Below are 16,474 nucleotides of genomic sequence, written 5' to 3'. Positions count from 1 at the left end.
ATGGTCACATAAGGAATCTGCCAGCCCAGAGGCGCCTGGGTGGCTCAGTTGGTTGAGCGTCTGACTACGGCTCAGGTCATGATCTCACTGTCTGTGATCTGAGCTCCGTGTCGGGCTCTGTGCTGACAGCTCAGAGCCTGGAGCCTCTTTCAGATTCTGTGTCTCCCTCTCTCTCTGCCCCTCCCCCACTCATGCTCTCTCTCTCTCTCTCTCTCTCTCTCTCTCTCTCTCTCTCTGTCAGTAATAAATAAACATTAAAAACATTAAAAAAAAAAAAAAAAAAAAAAAAGAATCTGCCAGCCCAGATACCTCTGTATCTTTATATTACAATATCCAGAAGGGTTCTGAAACCTGGGACTTTTTAAAGATGGAAAAATCGGGGCACCTGGGTGGTTCAGTTGGTTAAGTGTCTGACTTCAGCTCAGGGCATGATGTCACGGTTTTTAAGTTCAAGCCTCGCATCGGGCTCTGTGCTGACAGCTCAGAGCCTGGAGCCTGCTTCGGATTCTGTGTTTCCCCCTCTTTCTCTGCCTCTCCCCGACTCACACTGTCTCTGTCTCAAAAATAAACATTAAAAAAAAATTTAAGGGGCGCCTGGGTGGCTCAGTCAGTTGAGCGTCCAACTTCGGCTTGGGTCATGATCTCACGGTTCGTGAGTTTGAGCCCTGCATCCGGCTCTGTGCTGATAGCTCAGAGCCTGGAGCCTGCTTTGGGTTTTGTGTCTCCTTCTTTCTCTGCCCCTCTCACACTCGCTCTCTGACTCTATCTCTCAAAAATAAACATGAAAAAATTTTAATAAAAATTTTTTAATTAAAAAAATAAAGATGAAAAAATGATTTTTGAGAATGATTGTATTCAGGTTATGATAACATATATATGTATATATGTATACATATACATACATTTTATTTATAGTAACAAAAGCACCATGTAGAAAAGCTCTGTTATCATCAGTAGGGTAAAAATACTTAGCCAGTGGTGTTTGGTGAATATTTCTTTTCTTCTTTGCATTTTATGAGCTCCATAAATTCTGTTTCAATTCTGTCCCCAGATCTCAGCCCTGCTCATACTGAGAGGCCGTTTCTTTGGGCCCTGAATTCCCATGGCAGAGCATTTTTTGTCTGTCTTTGAAATGATTTGTAAAATGTTATCTCCTCGTTGTATGTGTGAGCCTGTTTTCCTGCCACCGCAGTTCCACCTCACCTTCTACATCCTGTGTGTGTTTCTGCTTGTGTGACCCTGGGAAAGATGATTTATTCTCTTTCCTTTGACAAGAAAAATAACTTCCTGTTTGGGATCCAAACATAAAATCCTTCATCCATTGGCGGCAGCTTGATTGTCATAACATGTCCTGTGTAACACCTCTAAACACCCCTCTCCATCAAAGCAGCACAGGGGCACTCTTGCTAAATCATAATGCACACAATGTCGTCTGGGTAACAATAGTAAAAGGACACAAAACAAATTAGATATGGATCCATTCCGTGTCTCAGAACTGACTTTTCCCTTCGTTACTGAAGTGCTGATGCCACTTTCATAAAAACCCACGGTTTACTTTATTCTTATGAGTCAAACAACTTCCTTTCTTCACTCTATTTATAGAAATGCATTAGGAACTTATTTTCAAATTGGAAAATCATTGGCTATGAAAACATGTTTTTATTTGTTTCAGATCACACCATCCTAGTGCCAACTTATGCATTCTCCTAAACTGAAAAGACATTGACCCATTTTTCACCTTATTTCCACACAACAACTACATAAGCTACATGAGTCAGGATAATCTCAATTACGTTGTAGTAACAACCAACGCTGAATTTCAGTGATTTCTTAAGATTTATTTCTCACTCATGCTACCTTTCAATGTGAGTTGGCTGGAGACCTCTGGTCACCACAGTCACCCCAGGACCCGGACCGGCAGAGGCTCCATCTCGACACGTGCATTTACGATCATCCCGGCAAGGAATAGAGAACGTGGCAAACTATGCACTGGCTCTTAAAACTTCTTGCGAGAATTAACGTATCATTTTGCTCATATTGTACTGGGGCAAAGCAGGTCATGCGGCCAAGCCTGTCTTAAAGGGGGAGAAGTCCAAACCTACTATGTTTCCAGCTGGAGAATGTGGAATGTGTGTGAAGAGCCCCAGTGATTGTTCTAGCACTTACAAATGAACTTCACCAAAAAGGAAAGTTGAATGACAACTGAATGACTGGGGTACCTGGGTGGCTCAACTAGTCAAACGTCCAACTTGTGCTCACATCATGATCTCACGGTTTGTGAGTTCCAGCCCCTCACCGGGCTCTGTGCTGACAGCTCTGAGCCTGGAGCCTGCTTCGGATTCTGTGTCTCCCTCTCTCTCTTTGCCCCTCCCCCATTCGCACTCTAGGGGAGAGTTTAATAAATACACATTAAAAAAAAAAAAAGCTGTTCCTTCTCAAACCTTAAAAAAAATAAAATAAATTAAAAACATAAAACATTTGAATGAAGAAAAAGGAAGAAAAAATTACTCAGTGCTACCAAAGTAGCCACAATATAGTCACTCTTTTAAGGGCAAGGGACTGTTATGCAGCCACCAAAAATTATCGAAGAATTTATAATGACATGGTAAAATGCTCAAGATGTAATATTAAACGATGGGGTGCCTGGATGGTTCAGTCAGTTAAGCGCCGACTTCGGCTCAGGTCATGATCTCACAGTTTGTGGGTTCAAGCCCCGCATAGGGCTCTGTGCTGATAGCTCAGAGCCTGGAGCCTGCTTCTCATTCTGTGTCTCGCTCTCTCTCTGCCCCTCTGCTGCTCATGGTCCGTCACTCTCTCTCTCAAGAATAAATAAGCTTTAAAATTTTTTTTTATAAGAAAAAGATGTGATACCAAACAAAAACTATCAAGGTATAGTATTATTTTCAATATTAGCTCATTAACAATGTTAGCCAGGGTTATCTCTGGCTGGTGGGATTAAAGTTTTTGTTTTCCATTTTTATACCTTGTACACTTTCTAAAATAGATATGCACATTTTTATAGAAAAATATAAATGAACTTAAAAAATACTCAAAACCTCTGTTTCATAGCTTTATTAGAATATAACTTACATACGTTTACATTCACCCATCTAAACCACACAGTTATAGGAGTTTTAGTAAATACATACAGTCATGCAACTACGACAATAAAAATTTAGATGTTAGGGGCATCTGGGTGGCTCCATGGGTTGAGCCTCGGTTGACCGAGGTTGACCTTGATTTCAGCTCAGGTCATGATCCCAGGGTCATGGGATCGAGCCCTGTTCATCATGGAGCCTTCTTAAGATTATCTCTCTTTCTCCCTCTGCTCATGCTCTCTCTTTAAAATAAAACTTTAAAAAATTAGAGTATGTTCAATGCCCGCAAAAGTTCCTTAAGTCCCTTTGTGGTCCAACCTCCCCCAACAAACTCCTCGACCTGTTTTCTGCTGCTATATAGTTTTGCTTTCGCTAGAAATTTCATACAAGTGAACTGTACCATATGTAGTCTTTTATGTCTGTTTTATTTTATTCACCATGAAGGTTTTGAGATTCATTCATGTTGTTACATGCATCAGGAGTTCATTCCTTTTTATTACCAAGCAGCGATTCTATAAAATGGAAACACCATTCATCAGTTGGTATACATTTGAGTTGTTTGTAGATTCTGGCTATTCTGAATAACACTACTATAAACATTGTATACAAATCTTGATCATATACTTTGAGTTCCCTTGGACAGATACCTAGGAATGGAATTTCTGGGTCATACAGGAAGTGTTAGTTTGATTTTTTAAGAAACTTCCAACCTGTTTTCCAAAGTGGCTGTACTATTTTGCATTCTTATCAACAATGTAAGAGGGTTCTAGTTTCCCTACATTCTTATAAAAACTTGGAATTGCCTATCTTTTAATTTTAGCTATTTTAGTGGATGAAAAATACACAGTAGTTGGACAACTCATGCACAGACATTTAGCTGGCATTAGCATGGTTGTAAGCTCCACTTGCATGGTGGAAACTTGAGTTTCATGCTTGCAGGCCCCCAGCAATCTAACCAAAGCTAAGGTAAGTCTTTTTTTTTTTTCTTTTAAGCTTATTTGTTTTGAGAGAGAGCACATGAGCAAGCAGGGGAAAGGCAGAGAGAGAGAGAGAGAGAGAGAGAGAGAGAGAGAGAGAGAGAATCCCAAACAGGCTCTGCACTGTAAGCGCAGAGTCTAATGTGGGGCTTGAACTCATGAACTGTGAGCTCATGACCTGATCTGAAACCAAGAGTTGGATGCTTAACTGCTGAATCACCCAGGCGCCCCACTAAGGTTAAGTCTTCACTAACTACCGAAAGCTTCATGCCCTCATTACTCTAGACTTGGGCCGAGTACGTTTCTTACAGTAACATGACATATGCAACTCAAGTTATATACAAACTAACCAGGATAGATATTTGTGCTCCTGGAAAATGTGTGTGTTGTGGGTAGGGGAATGGAGATGGAATTATGTTCTGAAATGCCACTGAATTTTTCTTTCTTTTTTGGTTTGACCAAAGTATGAACTGAATTTATAATTATTCCTTGATAACTACAAGGACCGGAAGCAACTGTTATGGTACTAATGGAATTCTTTGGCTTGGGATGAGCCTAGGGAAATGGGATACTTACACGTAAGAAAGGTAAAGGAGAAAAATCCCAAGAGAAACTGTGTGTGTAAGTTTCATGTTGTGTATGAGGAGATGTGCTGCACTGTTGTTGATGAATATTGTCCTAGAATAAAAATTTCCTAGGTTCAGACTAAGCTCTTCCATTTATCAGCTGTGTGACCTTAGATGAACCATTTAAACTCTCTGGTTTCTTCATCTGTAGAATGAGTATAATACTATCTGACCTACCTAGTGCACGGTAACCAGGGATACAAGCTGCCCTATAGAATTGTACTGCAATTTACATTATTTGTACATAGTATACTTGTACTTTTCATTTCACCTTTTATCTTATGTGATCACCCAATAACCTACTGAGGTAGGAAAGAGTAGTTATTATCTCCATTTATAGACTAAACTGAGATTCAGAGGGTTTGAAATCCCACAGTGAAATTTGTTATAAAAGAAAGACTTCTAATTCCCTGGCCAATGGATTATTATTTTGTGTTGTAATTATTTTTTTTTAATGTTTATTTATTTATTTTTCAGAGAGAGATTGAGAGAGGCAGAGAGAGAGAGGGAGACAGAGAATCCCAAGCAGGCTCCGTGTTGTCAGCACAGGGCTCAAATTCAAGAACCATGAGATCATGACCTGAGCCAAGATCAAGAGTCATACGCTTAACTGAATAAGCCACCTGGGCACCCCTGTGTTGTAATTCTTATATTATATGTTGTGCTGTAATTTGCCACGTTTTAATTGAAATACAGCCACGTTCAATTTATTTCTGTACTGTCTATGACTGCTTTTTGTGCTACAAGGGCAGAGTGAGTCATTGCATGAGAGACCACATGGCTTAAAGCCTAGAATATTTACTATATGGCACTTTAAGAAAATATTTGCTAACCCTTGCTTAAATGCTTTGTGTATGTATTAATTCACGTATTTCTCCTAACAATCCTATGAAGCAGGCTATATTAGGATCCCCATTACACATTTGAGGAAATCAAGGTAGAGAAAGGTAGAGCAACCAGATCAAAGTCAAACAGCAAGTAAGTGGAAGCACTGAGGTTTGATCCCAAGTATTCTGGATTCCAAACTTTTGCTCTTAATCCCTTTCATTATTAGTCTCACCTACTCCTATTGGGCCGTATTTCATTCAGGCAACAAGAATTCATCGAGCAACTATTAACTGCATTGTTCCAGGTAATGGACGCCATTCTAGGGATTGGGGATAGAGTAGAACAAGGTCCTATGGAGCTCACATTCCAGTGGGGGAGAGAGACAATTAACAAGTAACCAAATGAACAAGTAAGATTGTCTCAGAGAGTGATGAAGGCTGTGAAGTAAAGTAGGCTAGAGTGACAAGGACAGAGAAGTGGGTGGAGCCGGGGGGTAGGGAGAGGAGTTGCCAGAAACTAGCTGCATATGTTGAACATATTTGACTGTGATCTTCCCCAAGGCAAGGCCCTTGCTCATCCTTCTTTGCCTCTCCGGCCCCTGTCGCAGAGTAAGCACTCAGAAACCATGTGAGTCCATATGGCTGGTCCTTCCTCCACCTGCCTTCCCACTGGCCTTTGCCTGCCCCTTCATCTGGCTTTGTATCTGAGTGTTCACATGGCCCCTTCTTTCACACAACATCATGAGCCTCCAGCGGTCATGACCGCTGAGTCTGAGTTCCACAGACAGTTCAGAGTTTTGCACAGAAAGGGCCCTCAAGAATAATTTCTAACTGACATTTATAATCAACCATCAGCCTGGAGTGTTTCAAAAATAGCCACGTACATTGACATTTTAGTTAGTGCTGTATGTCATCTATAGTTTTCTCTCTCTTTTCTGAGGTAATAGGGAGGACCACAGTCATTGGCAACAAAGATCAGTCTCCAGTCCTGTCTGCATCTCTGTGAGCTGCCAGTGGCACTTCCATCCCCCTGCTCCATTTACCTGGCCCTGAGTCCTAGTGAGTCCAGCCTACCTGTGGGAGGTTGGGCTTCCACCTTAAGATACAGAAGGTGGGGAGGAGGGAATGACCCAAGTCCCTACAGGTAACACACAAATATACCATGTTTGGGTACAGTCTCAGTAGCTGATTAAAGGTTGATTTTAGATTCATACTATCAACTCATAGGAAACACAGCTTTCCAGGGATGATTTAAGTAGAAATTCCATCCTCCTGCCAAACTAGCCCTTTGCAAGCATAAGCAAACCCAGAGCCCCTGTGATGAAGGATGGAAGGAATGATTGACTGCCTGGAGAGAACCTGATATGAGCATTTTCAGTCCTGGCTTCTGGCCTGACCTTGTATGACCTTTGCGATTGTCCTGGGCAGGCTGACTTCGTGACACCTGTCTTCTATAGGAATTGTCAATGCCAACCCCACCTGGCTCCACTCAGCTGGAAGCTGGCTCTGGCCGACACTGCCTGCTGCTACTCTGCTGATGCCCACATTTCCCTTTATGGTTTTCCATTTGCCCTTATCTCCTTTGCTACCTCCTCTTGCTATTTATTTATTTATTTATTTATTTATTTATTTATTTATTTATTTTTTGCCTTTCTGTATTCCTATGACTACTAATTGCACATGTTTGAAAATATCCTGTTGCCGAAAAATGTTTTGTTCTGGATATGAAACTTTTTCCAGGAAAGGCTGGGAACAGATCCTGGAGACTAGAAATAAAAGCTATTTGTATGTGTATTAGATTCCTAGGGCTGCCATAACAAATTGCCACAAATTGGGCGGTTTAAAGCAAGAGGAATGTATTCTCTCACAGTTCTAGAGGCTAGAAATCTGAGATTAAGGTTTTGGCAGGAACGGCCTTGTTCTCTCTAAAGGCTCTAGGGAAGAATCCTTCCTCACCTCTTCCAGCTCAGGCGCTTACCAGTAATCCTTGTCACTCTGGTTTGTAGCTACATCGGTTCATTGTCTGTTGTCATGTGGCCTTTTCCCTTGTGGGTGTCTCTGTGTCCAAATCTCCCTCTCCTTTCTCTCATAAAGACACCAGTCATCGGATTTAGGGTCCACCCCCATTCAATATGACCTCATTTTGACTTGATTACATCTGCAAAAATTCTAGAAGGTCAAGTTAGGTCACATTCCAAATAAGGTCACATTCTCAGATGCCAGGGATTAAGACTTGGACATATCTTGGGGTGCCTGGGTGGCTCAGTCGGTTGAGCATCCGACTTCGGCTCAGTTCACGATCTCGCAGCTCCTGAGTTCGAGCCCTGCGTTGGGCTCTGTGCTGACGGCTCAGAGCCTGGAGCCTGCTTCAGATTCTGTTTCCATCTCTCTTTGCCCCTTCCTCTCCCTCTCTCTCTGAAAATATGAGTAAACATTAACAAATTTTAAAAAAAAGACCAGGGCAAAAACTCTCACTGGATTTGAAAAAAAAAAAAAAAAAAAGACTTGGACATATCTTTTGGAGAGGAGGGCACAACTGAACACACGGCAGTATGGGTTGGCTGTATTTAGGGATGTGAGGTCACATTTGGCCCACGCCATGTTGCTGTCTGATGTATTGACTGCACTTTAAAAGCCCACCTCCAAATGAGGAAGGGAGTGGATTTGGTGAGACGGCAGAAGCCCCCAAAATGAGACTGGTCTCACAACATCGTCCTGCTAGCTACAGATAAACAGAATTGGTTTATTCCATATGTCTTTTTCTGCACATTTTAGATAGAAGGCCCAATTTGCCAGAATCCAGGGCTATCTCTTTTTGCAACATGCCCATTCTCATCTTTAATTTATTGAGCATCTACTATGTAACAGACCCCATGTGAGTGCTTTCTTCCCTGAAAATTGTCAGGTAGAGCCTCCTACATATAGTAAACCTGAGGTGCAGAGAGGTTAAGTAAGCTGCCCACAAAATATAACTGGCAAGAGGCACAGGGAGAGCTGAATTCAATTTTATCAGTGTCTTTAGTCTACTCTCTCTGGATCAAACATGTATTCATGTGTGCATTCGGCTTATGATAGTTAAACATCAATTAAGTGTTCAACCTTAGTGATAAGGCAGGAAACCAGAGTTTCCTGAGTTCACGTAGGAAATGTGGAAGTTGGGGAGGACACAGAGGAATTAATTACATGAAAAGTCAGGAGAAGAGCGTCCCATCATTTCCCTTAACAGAGCTGAACTGTCTGAAAGGCTGTCATTTTTAGAATGGATAATGTGATCTATTTTGCTATTTTGATACACCTTAAAGATCAATAGAAGGAGTTTATTTTTGGAGGGCAAGGAATTTGTCAGTTAAGATGGCTTATGGTTCAAGACTACTCTCATCCCAGTGACCCGGCATTTACCACTCTGTGGCTAGCCTCTCTTTGACTAGTTCCCAAGACTATAAACCAGAGAGGACAAGCCCCTGAGTTAGTTCAAGGGCTGTGCAAGGGACATGTTGAGTATAAAATTCAAAAGTGAATATGATTGGGCTTCACAAATAACCACTGGGTTTTACCACAAGGTTTAATATTTATGCCCCATAAACATAAGATATTGTGAATTGCACTCATTTTATTATCAGGATACCTCCAAAGAAGGTGGAGAAATAGCTAAAAATTAGCCTGGGCTGGCAAACATGTTGTATGTCATTGAGAATGTTGTGATCCTTACCTGTGTGGTGGCCCTCCAAACCTGGAGGGTGCTAATTTGGCAGCTGGAATGGGCCCAGCCACCACCTTAGAGAGTACTGGGTGAGGAGAAATGATGGGGAAGAGCCTGCTGCTTCCCAGACTTTCCTCACAGCTGGAACGCACAGCCTAGCCCTGAATGGGAGGCACCAATGTTGAGGTTTCATCTGAAGTGTCAATTTTCATCTCACAGAATGCTGAAGAGCTGCCCAGGGAGTGGAGAATGCCATCCAAACATCTTCCCTCTGCCTGGCCTTCAACGCCCTCCGTGGTCTGGCTTCTACTTTCTTATCCAGCTTCATCTCCTACATCCCCTCCTGCCCCAACTGCCATGAGTCAGCACTATCGGTCCATGTGCCCGTGACTATGCTTTGCACAGTCGAACCTCCCAACCTGGCTCGGCCCTTTCCTTCTGCTTCTGTGGCAGGGTGTAAAAATGGCCACAATTATGCGTTTTCCTCACTGTATCCACACCCTTCTAGAATGTGACTTTTCATTTTCTTTCATCAAGAAGTAGAATTTCTCTGTACCCCTTGAATCTGAGCTGGGCTGGTGACTGACTGGCCTTGGCCAGCAGGATGCAACAGAAGTGAAGTAATACAGGTTCTGAGCCTAAGCCTTAAGAGGCCTAATGTGCTTTTGTTCACTCACTTGGAACCCTGCGGTCACAGTGGGAGCAAGTCTAGGCTGGTCTACTAGTGATAAGACATATGTGGCTCAGTCACCCTGTCCTTCAAGCCGACAGTCATCCAGCTACTAATGGAGCCACCAGAGGATTGCAAATGCTACGGTGAGTGATGGCTGCTGGCATGGAGATCAACCATGCTGGGCCCAGAGCACCAGAGCTGTCCATCTAATCTATGGACAGGCGAGCAAAAATAAATGGTGGTTGTTTTAAGTCATTAAGTTTGGGGGTTGTTACTATGCAGCAAGAGATAACTAACACACCCTGGAATTTCTTTTCCATCCATCCTACAAACACACACTTAATGCCTCCATGTGACTCCATCTGTGCGAGGCTTTGGGGGCTTAGAGCGAGCATAGACTATCTCTAAGGAGTTCTCATTTCCTCTATTTGGGCCTTTGAAGTTCAGTTCTTTCAAGATAACTAAATCCCATTTCCCAGATGTCTTCTCAGATCTCCCCAGTCAGAATGAGTCTCTCTCTTTCCCATCCTCAACCCACTGCATCTTCATAGCACGTGTTTGGATTCTCTCTCTCCTGGACTCCTGTGATGGCCGCCTAACTGGGTCTCTCCGTCCAGCCTGATGGCTGCCTAACTGGGTCTCTCTGTCCAGACTGCTCTTGAATCTGTCCTTCACAACCATACAGCAATCTTTCTGAGTGCAAATCATATTTCCCTGAGTAAATTCCTGCACTGGCCACCTCTCAGCCCTGACACAATGTTCTAAACTCCCCACTGTGCTCTGATTCCTGCCATCCAGGCTAATCTCCTGCCATGCTCAGCCTCACACTTTTATAGTCTAGCTATCAATAGTTCACTCTTCCCAGTTCTCTTCCAGGAATGTTCTCCCCACCCTAGTCTGCCTAATAGGCTGCTATTTATTTTATTTTTTTCTAAATGTTTATTTGTTTTTGAAAGGGAAACAGAAAGAGCACAAGAGGGAGAGGGGCAGAGAGAGAGGGAGACAGAGAACCCCAAGCAGATTCTTCTGTGCTGACAGCACAGAGCCTGATACATGACGTGTACCAAAATCAGAGCATGACGCTCAACCTACTGAGCCACCCAGGCGCCCCTGCTATTTAGGCTTAGTTGTCACCTCTTCCAGGAAGTCTTTATTGAACTCTCCTCCCTGCCCCACCCCTCCAAAGATAGTCCATCACTTCCCACTTCTGTGCTTTGTGATATTGCTGTTGTGTACCAGTGTAATTGCTTGTGTTTACAGTCTGGGGTCGAATATTTGTTCATTCAAGACCTAGGCATTAATATTATCTGTATATCTAGCTAGTCCTTTGGTAAAATCCTTTCAGTTAGGAAATAAATGTTTGAGTGAGTGAGCAAACACATGAAATATGAAATGAATAAAGACTGCCATTATAGTTACCCACCCCCACCCCAAAAGGGTAATTTCTCATATCTATAGAGCAGATAGATGTATACTATCCTTGTACAAATAAAATTTCTTTAATTCCTAAGAGAAAATTTCACCCAGGAGATAAAGGAGGAGAATCAGTGTCTTGGAGCAAAAGTGATGAAATACAAGTTGGAATGGGAGATTTATCATCTGAGACCCAAACATTATCTACAGTCTAATTCTTTACAATCTTTATGAATCCTGGGTTGTGAAGTCCAGTCTCTATATTTTTTAAAAGGGAATGCTAATCTTCTTTAGTGTTTCTGAAAAAGAGTAAAGAGGACCTACTTTATCCTAGCACCACTGCCCATTTATTCTTAACATCCCTTCCTAAGTCTTTCACACCACACGCATTCTGGAATCTGTCATCCCCAGCACTATGACCACCCAAGGAAAAAATACCTTCAGCATGACGGGATGCTTTTCCCTTTTTCCCACTTGTCTTCATTTCTTTCCTTCTCAGTTCTTTAATCAACTTATTTTTTTTAAATATTTTATGTACTTATTTGTATTGAAGAAGAGTCAACATACAACTATTGTATTACTTCCAAGTATACAACCTAGTGCTGCAATTACTTATAGATACTCCAAAATGGTTACCACAATAAGTCGAGTTACCATCTGTCACCATGCAAAATTGTTACAATATTACTGACTATATTCCCTATGCTGTACACTACATCCCAGTGTCTTATTTATTTTGTAACTGTAAGATCCAACTTCTTCTAATCATCCCTAACTGGTCTTTCTCTCATTAGGCTTTCTCTCTCGATTTTCAAATCACCAAAGCCAAGGAACATGTGTGGCAGAGAAATCCAACTTTGTTAGAAAAGAGGAGCTGAAAGAGAAGAAAATTTTACAAGGAAGTGAATGATAGCCTTCCTTTAATGAAAGCAAAGAGGCAGAGGTTAGGAACAATTGCATTCTAACACAGCCTGGTAGACTTAATTATTCTATCCCCACTGGTATGATCTGATTCATTGGTCCACAACAAAATGCAAAAAATAAATGAGGATGTTTTTGAAAACAATTATTAAAATAAATTTTAAAAACTGTATTTTAGTCTAGTATCTACCTTTCTGGAGTTGTCCTTTATTTTATTTTAGAGAGAGTGTGAGCAGAGAAGAGGGGTTAGAGGGAGGGAGGGAGAGAAAGCGAGAGCAAGAGCGAGAGAGAGAGAGAGAGAGAGAGAGAGAACCTCAAGCAGACTCCACACTCAGCATGGAGCCCAGCACAGGGCTTGACCCCATGACCCTGGGACCACAACCGAAGCCCATATCAAGAGTTAGATGCTCAACCAACTAAGCCACCCAGGCACCCCTGGACTTGTACTTTCTTTAATGAAACCATTGTGATAGAGGATAGTTTTTGAATGTTCTTATTCGGCAAAATAGAAATGTGGCAACCATATGTAAATGCACTTAAAAAAATTTTTTTTACTAGTCCTTAAAGTCCTAAAGTATGGAATCCATTAATCTACTATTAAGAGTTAAGAAAAAAGGGGGACCTCCAGTTAAGGGGTGAAGGAAAAGGAAAGGAGAGGGGGATAAATGTCCCAAACTCTAGGAAAACATTTCCAAAAGCTATTCATACTCTTTGCCCTTCTCCCAATCTGGACTTCTGGACCCTGTGGGCCTTCAGAGGTATTCTAATGAGGATACTCAAGCTATTGGCCATATTTCAAAAAGTCTAAAGAAAACTATCATTTGCTAAAAACCAGTCTGTATAGACTAGACAGCAAATTTCTCTGTTTGTGGCTAAAAAAAGAAGAAGTCAATGTAGTAGCAAGGATTACCTCGTGCTGATTAGAAGCACCAATTAATGTATTTGTGTTTATTAACAAAAAAATGGAAAATTTATTGATTTAAATGTTTTATTTGAAATAGTTTGGCACTCTCTTAAAAGGTTAAATATAGAGTCACTGTGTGACCCAGAAATTCCACTCTTGGGTGTGTATACCTGACAGAATTGTAAACACACATCCATAGAAAAGCTTGAATATGAATGTTCATAATAGCTCAAAAATGGAAACAACCCAAATGTCCATTAGCTGCCAAATGGAGAAACAAAATGCAGTACACTCATACTATGAAATATTACTTGGCAATAAAAAAGGACAATGTACTGATATAGGCTGTAACGTGAATGAACTTGAAAACATTATATTAACTGAAAAAACAGAAAAGACCACATACGATGAAATTCCATTTATATGCAATGTCCACAGTAGGTAAATCCATAGAGGCAGTAAGTAGCCTAGATTAGTTGTTGCCAGAGCCTAGAGGGAGATGGGAAATGAGGACTGACTGCTAATAGGTTTCATTTTGGTAATAAAAATGTTATGGAAGGGACACCTGGGAGGCTCAGTCGGTTAAGCATCTGACACTTGATCTTGGCTAAGCTCATGATCTCACAGTTCGTGAGTTCGAGCCCCATGTTGGGCTCTGAGCTGACAGCACAGGGCCACAGAGCCTGCTTAGAATTCTGTCTCTCCCCTCTCTGCCCCTCCCCTGCACAGGCGTGCTCACTTGTGCACGTGCTCTCTCTCAAATAAATAAATAAATACAAATAATTTTTAAAAATGATATGGAATTACATCATGGTGATGGTTGTTATTTTGTGAATACACTAAAGCCAACTGAAATAGGCACCTCAAAAAAATAAACTAAAAATGTTATATTTGTTTCATAGGTAGTATTATTTAAAACAGGGAAAAGCAATAACAATGAATCTTTGGAGAGAAGTTTGGGAAATACTGCTCTACACAGATTACTATTAGGAGCCAAGTGTTCTGTATCCTCAGTTTACCCACATCCAAACAGATTGGCATTCACGTTACTTCTAAGTTCAAAGGTTTACTACTTCTTCCTATGTAACACCGTTAGTGCTCGAATAGGCCTCTCTGTGCCAAACCACATGGAGTCCCAGGAAGAGAGGAGAAAGTGGTCAAATCCCACTTAGTCTCTCTTTGCTACCTGGCCTGAAAGCCATCCTGCTTGTTCCCCAAAGCATCACAGAAAACCTCATGAGTGTGAGGGCTTGTACTTCTGCCTATGGCTGCCATATCCTCTCCCCAGGGCTCAGACTGGTGGGTGGGCCCTGCTCAGGATGGACCAGGGCTCCCCTCCTCCACCCACTCCCTCTCCCCTCACCCACTTACTACTACAGGACCACTGGCGTCTTGATCCCCATTCATCAAACACAATGACACTCAGCGTCAAACCACAATTTGGCTAAGGCTGCCCGAACTTCTATATTTCATTCCCAAGTGATCTCCCCCACATCAAGCGTTTTGAAAACAATGTTAAAAAAAAAAAAAAGAGGTGAAGTAAAGGTGAAATAAAATTAAGGAGTGGATTTTCACTAAGTTTTAGCTTCTGGGGTTTCTAGTGTCCTGTCTATTCCCTGACAAAATGGTGTTTTGCCATCATGGGAAGGAAAGGAGCAACTTCTGCAGTCAAGGATCGTTCGAATTTCCCAGGGAAAACTTTGGTGTCAGAGAGCGTAGGGCTGGACGGTGCTTCACAGGGCCTCTGGTCCGACACCTCAGCCATTGCAGAGATCAGTTCCAGTACATTCTTGGCTGATGTCCATCAAGTTCCAATCCTCATGCATCTTCCGAAGAGGTGCTCTCCTCTTGTACATTGCTATATAAACTTTTGTGGGTCCATGCTTTTCTTTTCAGTTAAAGCCCACTGTTCATTTACTCTATCACTAACAAAACCATGCTCACATATATTTTTTTTAATTTTATTTTTACACCAATCCTGCAGGAAAGACACAGCTATCTCTATGTTACCTTTGAGGAAACTGAGTTTCTAAGGCATTAAATGAATCTCCCAAGGTTGCAGAGTCAGGTTTCAAACCCTGAGCTTCTCATTTCTTTTTTTTTTTTAATTAATTCATTTATTTAAGTAATCTCTATACCCAACATGGGGCTTGAACCCATGATTCTGAGATCAAGAGTCACATGCTCCTCCAACTGAGCTAGACAGTCACCCCCGAGCTTCTAATCAAATCCAATGTTGTTTTCACACTAACCTGTAGCATTCTAGGGCTTTCAGAGGATGGAAACCATACATTTATGCCTTTTTGTGCAGTACCTTAATAAATACTGTTTTAGTAAATTCATTTTGCAGACATAATTTTACTTAGGAGATAGAGTGTAGCACAGAAGAATCATAAAGTGCTAGATCTGAACTCCACCTTCACTACCTACAAGGTGTTTGACCTTAAACAAGTAACTTAACCTTATAGACTTTAATTCTCTCATTTATAATATGATTTTTTATATTTCTATTTTTGTTATAAATGTTTATATCTGCTAGTCTCTAAGAATGGTCCCTCAATGAGTCACACGGCTTAATTTCTACACCTGTGAATCAGGATTGGTCCTGTGACTCACTTCTGACCAGTAGAATTTGTGAAAAGGACTTGGTATGACTCTGAGGCTAAGTCATAAGAAATCTTGCAGCTTCTTGAGGTGCCTGAGTGGCTCAGTCGGTTAAGTGTCCAGCTCTTGATTTCAGCTGAGGTCATAATCTGAGGTTTGTGAGATCGAGCCCTGCATCAGGCTCTATCTGTGCCGCCAGCACAGAGCCTGCTTGCAATTCTCTCTCTCTCTCTCTCTCTCTCTCTCTCTCTCTCTCAAAATAAATAAATAAACATTTAGAAAAAAGAAAGAAATCTTGCAGCTTGCACCTTGGGACATTCAATCTAGGGAAGAAAAGCTGCCATAAAAAAAAAAAATCTGAGTCCTCTAAGATTGCCATCTTTTGGGGAAGCCCAAACTGGTTGGCGGAGAGAAAAGAGATGCCCAGCCAGACCCTAGATATCCCAGCTTCCCCAGCTAGGGGCACAGACATGAGAAAAGATGCCACTGTGGATGTCCAGCACAAGTACCTGAAATTCTGAAAGAGAATCGCTCAGCTGAACCCATTAATCCACAGAAGAATGAGGGATAATAAGAAATTATTATTTTATGCCACTGAGTTTTGGGGTGGTTTGCTAGACAGCAGCAGAGAGACAGAATGCACAAGGGTGACAACCATACCTACTGTATAGAAATGATACAAACATTACATGAGATCATGTATTTAAGTGCCTAGCACATAGAAGGCAGTT

The 16,474-nt window shown here is 41.6% G+C and overlaps 1 protein-coding gene across 2 annotated transcripts in view; it reads right to left on the bottom strand.

Annotated features, from left to right (window-relative positions):
* The window catches only part of TNIK (TRAF2 and NCK interacting kinase), a 442,546-nt gene extending 434,862 nt beyond the window's left edge, over nucleotides 1–7,684 (bottom strand). For both annotated transcript variants that reach the window (XM_042955223.1, XM_042955220.1), the window contains exon 1: nucleotides 7,507–7,684. The gene's annotated coding sequence lies outside the window, so the exon portion shown is untranslated. The remainder of the gene's footprint in view (nucleotides 1–7,506) is intronic.
* Nucleotides 7,685–16,474: the final 8,790 nt, after the last annotated feature.

Source organism: Panthera leo, chromosome C2, assembly GCF_018350215.1.
Source record: "Panthera leo isolate Ple1 chromosome C2, P.leo_Ple1_pat1.1, whole genome shotgun sequence".
In the NCBI taxonomy this organism is placed as follows: domain Eukaryota; kingdom Metazoa; phylum Chordata; class Mammalia; order Carnivora; family Felidae; genus Panthera; species Panthera leo.
Note: the sequence above shows the minus strand (reverse complement) of the source record. Positions and strands in the feature narration are given on the sequence as shown.